Genomic DNA, 15,832 nt, shown 5'->3' with positions numbered 1-15,832 from the left:
CATGGCCAGCGCAAAGACATTATAAATACAGTACCACTACTGCAATGTGTAAACAGTAAATTACGGCAACTTCAAAACATACAGTAAGTTAATGTAATACTATGTACTATACCCATAATGCAATGCAAATGTGGTGGGATGGTGTTCCACCCTCCCAACTACACACACCAGGTGTAGCGACTGATTGGTGGGCGGGGCAGATAGCTTTAAAGCTGAGCAGTCCGCTGCGAGGTGCGTGTGCCTTGTTTCCTTACTGTATGTTGGCTGCCCAAGTGGCTGGTGTGCTCGATCCACTCATCCAAAATAGTAGGTGCCATTTTTGCCATCTGGGCTGGGATTGTTGTCGGGTTCTGGTGCAATACCTGCCGTGCGTTTCTGCAGCGTTGCGCAGCTGGCGTTGGCGGCTGCAGTTGGAGGTTGGTGCGGCGAGCGGCTTCCATCCAGCCCTCGCCTGCTGATCCGCTCCCTCCCTGGTCGGCTGTGTCACCACATCTGGGTAAGCTACCGGTTTAGAATTTAATTTATTTTACCTGAATCCAGGGTTAACAAGTTTTCTAATTTAGGATTCCTTCGGAGTTGCAGCGCTTGGACGCTCCTGCTGTCTTGTCTTGCCGGTTTTGTTTGGGCCGCTCTCGACGGAGCCTGCTGGCGGAACGAGCGGGGCACGACTCCTCTGGCCCCGCGTGAAAAGACATTAGAAGTCGGACAATGACAATTTGTCCCATCGTTTGTAGTGGTTGTGTTCTTTTCTTTGCCGTTTGTTTGCTTATTATTTAAATTACTAATTTGTTTGCTTTCCTTTGTTTGATTTACTAATTTGTTTTCTTTTGCATTGCATGTTTTGTTTGTTCATTCATTTTGTTGGGAATAACTTAAATTGTCCTTATTTTGATGCCTTTTCCTTCTAGGGGCTGAGTAGTGGGCCTGAGGCCATGTTTTAAAGGAAAAATGTTTTAATGGAATTTGTTAATAAATCATTGTAGACTACTCCGTGCTCTGGTGCGAGAGAGTAATATAGGCAGCCTTATGCCAAAATTTAATCGGGAGTGATTTATGACCCTAATCATTTTAATTTCCGGTGTATTACCGCCCCTCCCCACTTCCGGTGTATTACCACCCCTCCCCCCTTCCGGTGTCAAGTTACCGCCCCTCCCCCATTCACCCCATCTGTTATGACATCAGAGTTTTAAGAATAATACAATTAAAGAATGAAAAACATTATGAGTCTTAAGATTAATACAATAAGTTTTAAATAATCCATATTAATATACAATATAATATATTTAAATAGATTTGGGATGTTGTATTTACCTCGGGTTTCAAACAGAATATCTTCCTGAGATGCGGTCCTGTTTTGAGGTGGGACAGAAATCCCTCAGGATAGTTCTCCTGACCTCTGGGTCAACACATATGGCGGACAAGGAAACTCTATGTCTCAGAAAAACACATTTTTCAAAAAGTTGGCATTTTCTGCAGGTCTCAGAATTTGCGCGGGAGAGGGTATAAGACTAGACAGGGGCTGAAATGGCCCCCTCCTTTCTGCTGTGTGTGCCCCGGCCATGGCTGCGTGTGGCAGGGCTGACCCCTAGGCTCTGAAAGAAAGGGTTTGACCCCCAGTCCCTGCCATCGCTGTGTGTGCGTGCGGGCGTGTGCGTGTGTGTGAGTGTGTGTGTGTGCGCATGGGTGTCCCTGCGTAAGAGTAAACGTATACCTCTAAAGAAAACCTAGAGTTTAACTGTTTTACTGCATTATTTATGGTAGCACGATTAGTCAGTGCTGACTGAGTTTGTGATTTCCTTCATCACTTAAATTTGGAACTCTTATAGATTTTTTATTTTTCTGTCACACTTGCTAATGTGATACATGTCCGTAAAAGTTCCTCATCTGTAATTTTATTTCTGGGGAATATGTGACGGGGACTAAACAGGCCTTGGTGAAGCTACTCATATGTATCTTTCAGCTTTCCCTAAAGTTGAACATTTTTTACATTGCACAACCACGCTCCAAGAGTTGCTCCAACATGGGAATTATTTTTATTTCTTTCTTTTTTTTTTTTTTTTTTTTTTTTTTACCTTTATCATTATTCACTACTTTTGTCTCTGAGTTATATGCTGTATGTTTCTTGGCCCTAATGATGCTTTCCCTTCATCCATTATCTTACACACTTGAGTAATCCTGTGAATATAAGAACCTGTAGTATTTACTAGCAGTCATATCACCTGAATTGTTCCACCTAAGTTTTCAGTCAGTTCACTCTTAACAACTACTTAATTCAGTTAAACCTGAATTGATTCGTGTTCACAGAACCAGTTTTGCAGCTACAATCTGAACTAGTTCTTGCTCGTTAAGCTAAAAATAAAGCAGAAAGCAAACTATAGGTCATGCTGTGATTAGTTATTTAGTTATTACTAGTTTATTGTAGTTAGGGCAGATATAATAAAGTTATCTATGTTGACAGTAATGAAAAAGTAGGTCCGCCATAAAATGGCTTATTGTTACAAATAAAACGAGTGTTTCACAAAGAAGTGCTTCTCAGCCGTTATGTTGTTTTTGCTCAAATAAATTGCATTTTAAAATGTTTTATCTAAACTGCTGCTCTCATTCATGTATTTTAACTGTTTAATCTACAATAAACAAAATGTTTTAATGAAAAGCATTTTTGTAACTGCGCTTACCTTTTACCTTCTTATTACCATTAAGTCAGTCCTTATATCGAGTTGCTATATTGATATAGAACACAATAAGAATCCAATTACAATCCTTTGAGTCTGACAATCTCAAAGGGAAGTGAAGGCAAGAAAATATAACAATAAGTTCAAATCTGTAATTTTTGAAGATATCGCAAATGCCTGCATAACTAAAATCCCTGTAGTACCTGGATTTCTATCGATTTATTGAATATGTAAATATTTATGAATGGCCATTCAGGTTTTATATAGTTTTTTTTTCTTTTGGTGTTTGTTGCACAAATTTAAATATATGAAGGATATCAACCAACAATTCAGTCAATTTGTGATTTTTCTTAAATACTCCCTCTCACGGTGAATTGCTTACATCTTCTGACAGCTAGTCCAACTTATGATAACATTGACTAGGTTTGCTATTGGTACACTTTACCTAAAAATAAAAATAATAAAATTAAATTAAACATACTCACTACACAACCGTGCTCCAAGAGTTGGTCACAATATGGTGAATTGTTTTGTTGCCGATAAAATTATCTACAGCTTTTGTTCCTTGGTCCTAATGCCGCCTGTTCACTAATGTTCACTAACAGACAGTCTTGTAATTGATAAGCTTATAAATGATCAATGCAAAGCATCAGTATGCGTTAAAGAAGATCTATCAGTCAGATTAAGTCAAATTTCATCAAACTCAAAGCAATCAAAATTCTATTTCTCTGAAAGGTAATCTTTCCTTTTCAGGGACTGTATGAAAGGAATCATTGAAATATATTATGAAATATACTATGAAATATTTAATTTGCAGAATCCCCATAATAAAACTTCAATTGTGAATTGAATGATTACATTGCATCTAGACACAAAATAATCAGCTGTTAATTAGTAATCGTGCTATGTAAATGACTAACAAGATCTGATCAGACAAGAAACTTGACCACCTAAAATGATTTCTCACATTGAACCGTCTGACTTTCTGTAGCTGACTAAATTTAACCTTACCAAAGTTTTGGCCTTAGAGCAAACAGGTACTGAGTTTGAAGCGTGGATCAGACGCCTTCAGCCATCTGCTAAAGCTAGACTCCGGCCTTCCTCACTGTAAAATAAAACATCACACTTTAAACAAAAAAGTTCAAGTGAACATCACTTAATTATTATCAACTTATTGTTTGTACTCGTCTTAAACAAGTGGCAGGAACGTTTGGTTAAAAAATAAAGCTTTACAAGTCAATCTATTTAAGTTGAGTCCATGCAACAACTAAAATAAAAAGTGAACTATTTGAAAGTAGCGAGGATTTTGGGTGGTAAAAGTTTAACATCTTAACACATCCAGACACTACCTCATTTCTGCTCAAACAAACGGAAAAATTTTGAATAGTACAACTATGTCAAATAATGAGACCGTGTGTCTTTAATCTATGTAACAAATATATTGCTGCTGCTGCTGTAGGCAGAAAATAAAAGAAGTTTTGCAGAGAATAACATTTTGATGAGTTTAAAACTCATTTTGGATGAGTTTAAGAATATTGTTTGCCAAAATCACACAGTGTAACTACACATGTCTTTTATATGATGCAGTAATTGAATCTTTTAAGGCAATTGGTCTGCATAAATGTAAGTAAATACAACCTATTTTCCTGCTCCACATACTTAGCTAGCAGTTTGCCAATTAACTTCCCAGTCTGAACTTCTGGGCAACGTCTTGATTCAGTCAAATCTTCTATCCTAGATCTCCTGAACTCCAACATTCTTCTACATATCGGTACATATGTGAATGTTTAGCTTGCTGGTCTTCAGCATGCTTTGAATGCAGTATCTGGTTTCTCTTACTTTAACCCGCCCAACTTGCACCTGATTGGCATGTTAGTCTTTTGATTCCCTCCCAGTGAGGCGGTGCTTCACAAAGCAAACTGTTTGTCAAACCGTTGATCTGCCTGGTGGCTGTTTCAGAAGATGAGGAAAGACGGTGACTGAGTTTTAGACAGTACTGGTCAGTTCAAGCAGCTGCTCATGTAGCTGCTCATGTAGCTTTTTTTTTTTTTTTTTTTTACTGGATGGCAGTCCTAAAAGTATATATCTTTAAAATATGAATAAATACGTACAATTCCATAGTTATTTGATCCAGCGGTTATAGAAGTTTGGTAATAATGCAATTCTGGCATTGTGCTTTCTTAATGTAAGTATTTCTGCTACTGGACAAGAAATAGTGTTAAAAGAGGATTTAGAAAGAAAATAGTTGATATTTGTATTTACTGAGAGCAAGGCTGTGACTAGTTATCAGGACAGAATGAGAACTGAAAAACTGTTGGGTCCGCATGACCAAGGAGGGAACCGGTCATCTGCTCCAACAATTTATTAGTCTTTAGGAAATATTTTTGGACACAAGGAGCAGGAACATAACAACATCAGATGTATTTTTCATCCTTATATCAGTGATTTAAAACTATATTTAATTTTGCATCATCTTATTTTTCACCCATAGAAAAGTCTAATGTGTTTATTATGAGTAGGATTAACCAAGCTGAAGAAGAGAAAAGAGAAATAAATATTCATTGGTACAGAATCGAATCAGCAGATATAAACTTATGAAACTATTGAAACTTAAGAATTTTATGTTGTGTAAGGTATTTAAGAAAATAATACTGAATCTGTGCTCACAAATTTCTTTATCTGGTTGTTATCTCTAAACTACGTTTACTTTTTATGTTGAACACCAGACCTCTTGCCTCTTTTTCACAGTTTTTTCACTTAGTTCCACGACTGCAGTGGATTTTATAGTCAATGTTAAAATCCAACACAGAGTCTGAAGCGATGGAGGAAATTTATGTCAATATGGAACCTGTTGGACAAACTGCATCTAATCACACAGGTAAGAACGAAGTTACAGAGAAATCTAGTATGTATGTTATTCAATTTTTTCTAATGTTAAGGTTTTTGTTAAGGTTGGAGCAGCTCCAAAGAGAGGCTCGGCCTCGGTGTGGTCGTATGCTTGGGAATCCTGAATGTTTTAATTCTGGCTGAACTCATAGGCCTCAGTGTACAAAGTGAGTCTTCTTCTAGTCATCTTACAGATGTAAACTGAGTAAATTTTATGTTTCTGTTTTTTCTACTGATCAAATAGCGAGGGTTTAAAAAAGAATAAAGCTTGGTGTCTCAAAGTGTTGCAGAGAGGTGGAACATTACACCATGTTACATGAGTTTGATTCATTTTCAGCAATGGTTGCATCTGCAGCCGTTTAGGTTAGCGTGTCTTTAATATCTCCTCTTTTTCAAACTATTTACCAAACAATTTATTTTTCAGTGTTACCTCAGTTTAAATTCTACAGGTGTAACCAAAATCATGAAACTATTTTATAAGTCTTAGGTGAAAATACGATGCCACTTCTTTTTTTTTTTGCAAACATGTTTGTTGATTTTTTTCCCAGCTCATAACATGACAGCAGATTTTTCTGACATCGGCAACATGCTGACCGAACAGAACAGCAAGTTTCTCTCCATGAACTCTAACTTTGAACTCTAACTTCACTGAAACGGCGCCACGAGCTGAAGAGACTTTAAGGTTTGTCAAAACTTTAAAAATTTGTATCTCTTTAAAAACTGAATTCTACTCTGAATTGTAGAGTATCACTAAAACCTTTCCTTTTGGTTTAAATGAGTATAATGTAAGTGACCAACTTTTTGAATTTATTAAGTGCTCTATCATTTTGTGTGCTAAAGAATAACGATGTAAAGCAAACTAAACTTTGAAACTTTGATTCTTTTTCCTTACAGATCAGACAAACATCAGTTGTTCCTGTTAATCCAGGGTCTGAAGAAGAGAAGAGCAGATCCAGTATTGATGGATGATTAGGATTTGTGTTCACTGTGATATTATTCATCAATAATAATGTAGCTTATTAGTATGCTGTTACATAAAACCGTAAAGATAAATTGTACGCTTCCAACTGTTGTGACTTATAAAGCAACAATTTTACCGGTTGTTCTCCGTGTTTCTCTTTCTTGTTAAAACTCTGACACGATAAACAAACGTTGGAGGATGGTTTTATGCGGAGGATCGTTTTAGCACGATGAGCTCTGATTGTGTCTTAATGTGACTTTTACTACGAGACTTTATGGAACTCCAGTTGTGTCCGTAATAATGGACTAAGCTCTATCTTGGTAGATTTTTTTTATTTCCAATTATTTACTATCATTTGTAATAAAGTAACGTCAACACCACACATTCAGCTGTGAGGAGTTTGTTCTAGTCATCTTAAAGATGGAAAGAGTCAATGTCGTGTTGATTCTGAGAAGCTGAATGATTAACTGAATGACATTTTATTCATTTCAGAGTTCAACCAGCGAGGTTATTCATTTTGTGGCGGTCCTAGTCTTAGAAAGAAAGAACCAAAGATAGAAAGCAGTAAATGTTCATGTTGGTTCCAAAGGCTTCTCCTGAAAATATGGATCAAATCAGGGTAGGAAACATCATTTTTACATCATTGGGATATTAAAAGTCTTTTATCTAAACATCTTATGAGTAGGTTTTTATTGTTTCCTTAAAACTATTTAAGGAGTGTTGATTTCATCTAAAATTTTAAGGGATCATAGAGGTTTTAAAGCTAATAAAACAATAAAAATGTACTACATGGCTTGCATTTGAAGCTGTAGCCCAACACAGGGTAGACTTTTCACTGTGATGGAAATATTTGTCTCTTTAAAGAAACCTTTGACCATTGCAGCTGGTCCAGGCCACATCCAATTATGAGAGGGGAGACACGAGGCAAACAAACCGTTTAATTATTCCCAGTAAGAAGATTTAAGGGTATTTATTCTAGTCATTTATCCACAGTAGTTCCACAGTAGTATATCCTACTGACACCATTTTGTAAGCAGTGAGATTTCATGTCTTCCAGTCTCTGTCTTAGGCTGACATACGTGGGTTTCTGGTTGCCTTTTTTCTTCGTGATCTGAGACACATAATAGGAACGATACAGTTAACAGATTGAATAACAAAACAACTAATGGTCCTCAGCAGTATAATTGACTGTGGTATGTTTACCAGACAGTAGATGAAACGTTGATCATGTGTCAGGACAGCACACTGCCCCGGCAGCTTCTCTATTAGGACATACATTAAAAGTACAAAACAGGATATGATTTAGCTCTTGCTGTTGAAATCATAGATTTGAATGAATTGCAAAAACATAAAACATTTTTTCCTAAACAAAGACTTTTTAATAACTAGTTTGACTCACTCTGCTCCTTTAACTCTGAGACTCGACCAAATTTCTTCTTGAACATCACCGCTATGCCTGCTCCCATGCGACAGTGTTAGAGAATTTTTGGTATTATCATTTTGTTATTACTTTAGTTCACATTCAGTCTGTTTAAACCTTCCTTATGTGTGTATGAACTGACCTGGAGGTCAGGACTGTCTGTTTATCTTCTTGTGAAACCGTTAAATTCTGTGTTTCTCAGACCCTAAATTATTTTTGTTTTGTTAACAGCTTGACCGAGATTTGAACCGGGCTCAGATCGTAGATCAGTTATCACACCTGAAATTGGGTTGCTGGTTGTTTAGGTTACATGTTTTACGACCTCTTTTGTTTTTACTAACTACCCCCTTGGCTGTTTTTCTTAGGGTTTCTTATTGATAGAGTTTCTCAGTTTTGTACATGTTGATATTTTCTACAAGCGAATTGGAGAAAAATATATAATCATAAAGTACTGAGTTGGTATCAGCGCTTACTACAGTCTTGCTTAACCCTCTACATCTGTCCAAACACTAAGATGAGTCACTCTGTGCATCCACTCATCATTTTCTTTATTAGCCTTAAAATTTTAGATGAAATCAACACTCCTTAAATAGTTTTATGGAAAAAATAAAAACCTACTCATAAGATGTTTAGATAAAAGACTTTTAATATCCCAATGATGTAAAATGATGTTTCCTACCCTGATTTGATCCATATTTTCAGGAGAAGCCTTTGGAACCAACATGAACATTTACTGCTTTCTATCTTTGGTTCTTTCTTTCTAAGACTAGGACCGCCACAAAATGAATAACCTCGCTGGTTGAACTCTGAAATGAATAAAATGTCATTCAGTTAATCATTCAGCTTCTCAGAATCAACACGACATTGACTCTTGCCATCTTTAAGATGACTAGAACAAACTCCTCACAGCTGAATGTGTGGTGTTGACGTTACTTTATTACAAATGATAGTAAATAATTGGAAATAAAAAAAATCTACCAAGATAGAGCTTAGTCCATTATTACCGGACACAACTGGAGTTCCATAAAGTCTCGTAGTAAAGTCACATTAAGACACAATCAGAACGCATCGTTAAAAACGATCCTCCGCATAAAACCATCCTCCAACGTTTGTTTATCGTGTCAGAGTTTTAACAAGAAAGAGAAACACGGAGAACAACCGGTAAAATTGTTGCTTTATAAGTCACAACAGTTGGAAGCGTACAATTTATCTTTACGGTTTTATGTAACAGCATACTAATAAGCTACATTATTATTGATGAATAATATCACAGTGAACACAAATCCTAATCATCCATCAATAATGGATCTGCTCTTCTTCTTCCGCAGAGACCCTGGATTAACAGGAACAACTGATGTTTGTCTGATCTGTAAGGAAAAAAGAATCAAAGTTTCAAAGTTTAGTTTGCTTTACATCGTTATTCTTTAGCACACAAAAATGATAGAGCACTTAATAAATTCAAAAAAGTTGGTCACTTACATTATACTCATTTAAACCAAAAAGGAAAGGTTTTAGTACTCTACAATTCAGAGTAGAATTCAGTTTTTAAAGAGATACAAATTTTTAAAGTTTTGACAAACCTTAAAGTCTCTTCAGCTCGTGGCGCCTGCTTTCAGTGAAGTTAGAGTTCATGGAGAGAAACTTGCTGTTCTGTTCAGTCAGCATGTTGCCGATGTCAGAAAAATCTGCTGTCATGTTATGAGCTGGGAAAAAATCAACAAACATGTTTGCAAAAAAAAAGAAGTCGCATCGTATTTTCACCTAAGACTTATAAAATAGTTTCATGATTTTGGTTACACCTGTAGAATTTAAACTGAGGTAACACTGAAAAATAAATTGTTTGGTAAATAGTTTGAAAAAGAGGAGATATTAAAGACACGCTAACCTAAACGGCTGCAGATGCAACCATTGCTGAAAATGAATCAAACTCATGTAACATGGTGTAATGTTTCACCTCTCTGCAACACTTTGAGACACCAAGCTTTATTCTTTTTTAAACCCTCGCTATTTGATCAGTAGAAAAAACAGAAACATAACATTTATTCATTTTACATCTGTAAGATGACTAGAAAAAGACTCACTGTGTACACTGAGGCCTATGAGTTCAGCCAGAATTAAAACATTCAGGATTCCCAAGCATACGATCACACTGAGACCGAGCCTCTCTTTGGAGCTGCTCCAACCTTAACAAAAACCTTAACATTAGAAAAAATTGAATAACATACATACTAGATTTCTCTGTAACTTCATTCTTACCTGTGTGATTAGATGCAGTTTGTCCAACAGGTTCCATATTGACATAAATTTCCTCCATCGCTTCAGACTCTGTGTTGGATTTTAACATTGACTATAAAATCCACTGCAGTCGTGGAACTAAGTGAAAAAACTGTGAAAAAGAGGCAAGAGGTCTGGTGTTCAACATAAAAGTAAACGTAGTTTAGAGATAACAACCAGATAAAGAAATTCATGAGTTCACGGTTTCAGTATTATTTTCTTAAATACCTTACACAACATAAAATTCTTGAAAGTTTCAATAGTTTCATAAGTTTATATCTGCTGATTCGATTCTGTACCAATGAATATTTATTTCTCTTTTCTCTTCTTCAGCTTGGTTAATCCTACTCATAATAAACACATTAGACTTTTCTATGGGTGAAAAATAAGATGATGCAAAATTAAATATAGTTTTAAATCACTGATATAAGGATGAAAAATACATCTGATGTTGTTATGTTCCTGCTCCTTGTGTCCAAAAATATTTCCTAAAGACTAATAAATTGTTGGAGCAGATGACCGGTTCCCTCCTTGGTCATGCGGACCCAACAGTTTTTCAGTTCTCATTCTGTCCTGATAACTAGTCACAGCCTTGCTCTCAGTAAATACAAATATCAACTATTTTCTTTCTAAATCCTCTTTTAACACTATTTCTTGTCCAGTAGCAGAAATACTTACATTAAGAAAGCACAATGCCAGAATTGCATTATTACCAAACTTCTATAACCGCTGGATCAAATAACTATGGAATTGTACGTATTTATTCATATTTTAAAGATATATACTTTTAGGACTGCCATCCAGTAAAAAAAAAAAAAAAAAAAAGCTACATGAGCAGCTACATGAGCAGCTGCTTGAACTGACCAGTACTGTCTAAAACTCAGTCACCGTCTTTCCTCATCTTCTGAAACAGCCACCAGGCAGATCAACGGTTTGACAAACAGTTTGCTTTGTGAAGCACCGCCTCACTGGGAGGGAATCAAAAGACTAACATGCCAATCAGGTGCAAGTTGGGCGGGTTAAAGTAAGAGAAACCAGATACTGCATTCAAAGCATGCTGAAGACCAGCAAGCTAAACATTCACATATGTACCGATATGTAGAAGAATGTTGGAGTTCAGGAGATCTAGGATAGAAGATTTGACTGAATCAAGACGTTGCCCAGAAGTTCAGACTGGGAAGTTAATTGGCAAACTGCTAGCTAAGTATGTGGAGCAGGAAAATAGGTTGTATTTACTTACATTTATGCAGACCAATTGCCTTAAAAGATTCAATTACTGCATCATATAAAAGACATGTGTAGTTACACTGTGTGATTTTGGCAAACAATATTCTTAAACTCATCCAAAATGAGTTTTTAAACTCATCCAAAATGTTATTCTCTGCAAAACTTCTTTTATTTTCTGCCTACAGCAGCAGCAGCAATATATTTGTTACATAGATTAAAGACACACGGTCTCATTATTTGACATAGTTGTACTATTCAAAATTTTTCCGTTTGTTTGAGCAGAAATGAGGTAGTGTCTGGATGTGTTAAGATGTTAAACTTTTACCACCCAAAATCCTCGCTACTTTCAAATAGTTCACTTTTTATTTTAGTTGTTGCATGGACTCAACTTAAATAGATTGACTTGTAAAGCTTTATTTTTTAACCAAACGTTCCTGCCACTTGTTTAAGACGAGTACAAACAATAAGTTGATAATAATTAAGTGATGTTCACTTGAACTTTTTTGTTTAAAGTCTGATGTTTTATTTTACAGTGAGGAAGGCCGGAGTCTAGCTTTAGCAGATGGCTGAAGGCGTCCTGATCCACGCTTCAAACTCAGTACCTGTTTGCTCTAAGGCCAAAACTTTGGTAAGGTTAAATTTAGGGCTACAGAAAGTCAGACGGTTCAATGTGAGAAATCACTTTAGGTGGTCAAGTTTCTTGTCTGATCAGATCTTGTTAGTCATTTACATAGCACGATTACTAATTAACAGTTGATTATTTTGTGTCTAGATGCAATGCATTCAATTCACAATTGAAGTTTTATTATGGGGATTCTGCAAATTAAATATTTCATAGTATATTTCATAATATATTTCAATGATTCCTTTCATACAGTCCCTGAAAAGGAAAGATTACCTTTCAGAGAAATAGAATTTTGATTGCTTTGAGTTTGATGAAATTTGACTTAATCTGACTGATAGATCTTCTTTAACGCATACTGATGCTTTGCATTGATCATTTATAAGCTTATCAATTACAAGAGGCGCACTGTCTGTTAGTGAACATTAGTGAACAGACGGCATTATTAGGACCAAGGAACAAAAGCTGTAGATAATTTTATCGGCAACAAAACAATTCACCATATTGTGACCAACTCTTGGAGCACGGTTGTGTAGTGAGTATGTTTAATTTAATTTTATTATTTTTATTTTTAGGTAAAGTGTACCAATAGCAAACCTAGTCAATGTTATCATAAGTTGGACTAGCTGTCAGAAGATGTAAGCAATTCACCGTGAGAGGGAGTATTTAAGAAAAATCACAAATTGACTGAATTGTTGGTTGATATCCTTCATATATTTAAATTTGTGCAACAAACACCAAAAGAAAAAAAAACTATATAAAACCTGAATGGCCATTCATAAATATTTACATATTCAATAAATCGATAGAAATCCAGGTACTACAGGGATTTTAGTTATGCAGGCATTTGCGATATCTTCAAAAATTACAGATTTGAACTTTTTATTGTTATATTTTCTTGCCTTCACTTCCCTTTGAGATTGTCAGACTCAAAGGATTGTAATTGGATTCTTATTGTGTTCTATATCAATATAGCAACTCGATATAAGGACTGACTTAATGGTAATAAGAAGGTAAAAGGTAAAGAGTTACAAAAATGCTTTTCATTAAAACATTTTGTTTATTGTAGATTAAACAGTTAAAATACATGAATGAGAGCAGCAGTTTAGATAAAACATTTTAAAATGCAATTTATTTGAGCAAAAACAACATAACGGCTGAGAAGCACTTCTTTGTGAAACACTCGTTTTATTTGTAACAATAAGCCATTTTATGGCGGACCGGGTACTTTTTTCATTACTGTCAACATAGATAACTTTATTATATCTGCCCTAACTACAATAAACTAGTAATAACTAAATAACTAATCACAGCATGACCTATAGTTTGCTTTCTGCTTTATTTTTAGCTTAACGAGCAAGAACTAGTTCAGATTGTAGCTGCAAAACTGGTTCTGTGAACACGAATCAATTCAGGTTTAACTGAATTAAGTAGTTGTTAAGAGTGAACTGACTGAAAACTTAGGTGGAACAATTCAGGTGATATGACTGCTAGTAAATACTACAGGTTCTTATATTCACAGGATTACTCAAGTGTGTAAGATAATGGATGAAGGGAAAGCATCATTAGGGCCAAGAAACATACAGCATATAACTCAGAGACAAAAGTAGTGAATAATGATAAAGGCAAAAAAAAAAAAAAAAAAAAGAAAGAAATAAAAATAATTCCCATGTTGGAGCAACTCTTGGAGCGTGGTTGTGCAATGTAAAAAATGTTCAACTTTAGGGAAAGCTGAAAGATACATATGAGTAGCTTCACCAAGGCCTGTTTAGTCCCCGTCACATATTCCCCAGAAATAAAATTACAGATGAGGAACTTTTACGGACATGTATCACACTAGCAAGTGTGACAGAAAAAAAAATCTATAAGAGTTTCAAATTTAAGTGATGAAGGAAATCACAAACTCAGTCAGCACTGACTAATCGTGCTACCATAAATAATGCAGTAAAACAGTTAAACTCTAGGTTTTCTTTAGAGGTATTTACGCAGGGACACCCATGCGCACACACACACTCACACACACGCACACGCCCGCACGCACACACAGCGATGGCAGGGACTGGGGGTCAAACCCTTTCTTTCAGAGCCTAGGGGTCAGCCCTGCCACATGCAGCCATGGCAGGGGCACACACAGCAGAAAGGAGGGGGCCATGTCAGCCCTGTCTAGTCTTATACCCTCTCCCGCGCAAATTCTGAGACCTGCAGAAAATGCCAACTTTTTGAAAAATGTGTTTTTCTGAGACATAGAGTTTCCTTGTCCGCCATATGTGTTGACCCAGAGGTCAGGAGAACTATCCTGAGGGATTTCTGTCCCACCTCAAAACAGGACCGCATCTCAGGAAGATATTCTGTTTGAAACCCGAGGTAAATACAACATCCCAAATCTATTTAAATATATTATATTGTATATTAATATGGATTATTTAAAACTTATTGTATTAATCTTAAGACTCATAATGTTTTTCATTCTTTAATTGTATTATTCTTAAAACTCTGATGTCATAACAGATGGGGTGAATGGGGGAGGGGCGGTAACTTGACACCGGAAGGGGGGAGGGGTGGTAATACACCGGAAGTGGGGAGGGGCGGTAATACACCGGAAATTAAAATGATTAGGGTCATAAATCACTCCCGATTAAATTTTGGCATAAGGCTGCCTATATTACTCTCTGGTGCGTCTTGTGTAAAAAGATCAACCCCCTCTGCTGGTCACACAAATTACAGTAACTAATTGTAAAGATGTTTTATGTTAGTTTTACTGGGCATTTTGCGGTATTTAGCTGTAAAAAATACAGCAAAGGCTAACAGTACAAGACATTATAAATACAGTACCACTACTGCAATGTGTAAACAGTAAATTACTGCAACTTCAAAACATACAGTAAGTTACTGTAATACAATGTCCTTTACCCATAATGCAATGCAAATTACAGTAACTAATTGTAAAGATGTTTTATGTTAGTTTTACTGGGCATTTTGCGGTATTTAGCTGTAGAAAATACAGCAAAGGCTAACAGTGTGGAGAGTTGATTTTGACGTGCAGTCCCAAAAGCAGTTGTCGCGTCTCTTGTTTTTTTTTTTTTTTTTTTTCCCCATATTTTTTTGCACCCCTAATGATAGGCTTCACCTCTGATTACTCGCTTTAATTTAAATTAGTGTTGGGTTACTATTAGTGAATGTTTCTAAAGCGTGCCCTGTGGCAGATGACTGCAGGAAGCCTTAAGAAAAAAACCAAAAAACTCTTGCAGTTCTTCCACATGGTGTTGCGCCACATCTATCCATAAGAAAAGCGCAGCAAGGAACGTGTGCGTCAAAATGGAGACAATAATGTGAGCCATTAAATAACACGCTAGGTGTATGTTTATAAAAGGGATCGGAGCTCTTCTCCCACTGTCCCTTTTCAGCCGCGGGTCATTCATTAACCCGACCGGACCTTTGTCATGGATTCCCGCCGGAGGAGACGCGATAAAACCGCTGTAATAATTGGACTATTGGGGAACTTGTTAACAACAATTAGTGCGTCAATTATGCAATTACTGCAATAAACTGCTTCCCCGCTGAAAAGAAAGTGATGCATCTGCAAGTCAATGGTTACGAACGGAGCCCCGACCGTCATTAATAGACGAAAGCAAAGATTTTAGCAGAAAGCAGGCTGAAACCAACGTGGCTCTTTACACCAGGGATTGGCAGCTTTTCCAACCCAAAGAGCAATATTTATCCCTGCTTTCCTCAACATAGAATTTGCATTAAACGTCCTCGACCACGTATTT

General features: G+C 36.3%; 2 long non-coding RNA genes and 1 pseudogene across 3 annotated transcripts; 2 read left to right on the top strand and 1 right to left on the bottom strand.

Moving 5' to 3' along the window:
• The first annotated feature begins 131 nt into the window (after positions 1–131).
• LOC122833663 lies at positions 132–800 on the top strand. Its single transcript, XR_006371008.1, has 3 exons — positions 132–306; positions 382–496; positions 564–800. It is a non-coding gene; the product is annotated as an uncharacterized LOC122833663 (long non-coding RNA).
• A 3,921-nt stretch (positions 801–4,721) lies between these two features.
• On the top strand, positions 4,722–6,169 carry LOC122833667. Of its 2 annotated transcripts, XR_006371012.1 has the most exons (4): positions 4,748–4,857; positions 5,421–5,550; positions 5,624–5,725; positions 6,107–6,169. It is a non-coding gene; the product is annotated as an uncharacterized LOC122833667 (long non-coding RNA). The 2 variants fall into 2 exon arrangements; XR_006371011.1 differs by having other exon boundaries at positions 4,722–5,550.
• A 1,135-nt stretch (positions 6,170–7,304) lies between these two features.
• LOC122838994 lies at positions 7,305–7,985 on the bottom strand (annotated as a pseudogene).
• Between the last annotated feature and the right edge of the window lie 7,847 nt (positions 7,986–15,832).

This window comes from Gambusia affinis, linkage group LG01, assembly GCF_019740435.1.
Source record: "Gambusia affinis linkage group LG01, SWU_Gaff_1.0, whole genome shotgun sequence".
Lineage (NCBI taxonomy): Eukaryota > Metazoa > Chordata > Actinopteri > Cyprinodontiformes > Poeciliidae > Gambusia > Gambusia affinis.
The sequence above is the reverse complement of the archived record's forward strand: the minus strand, read 5'-3'. Positions and strand labels throughout refer to the sequence as shown.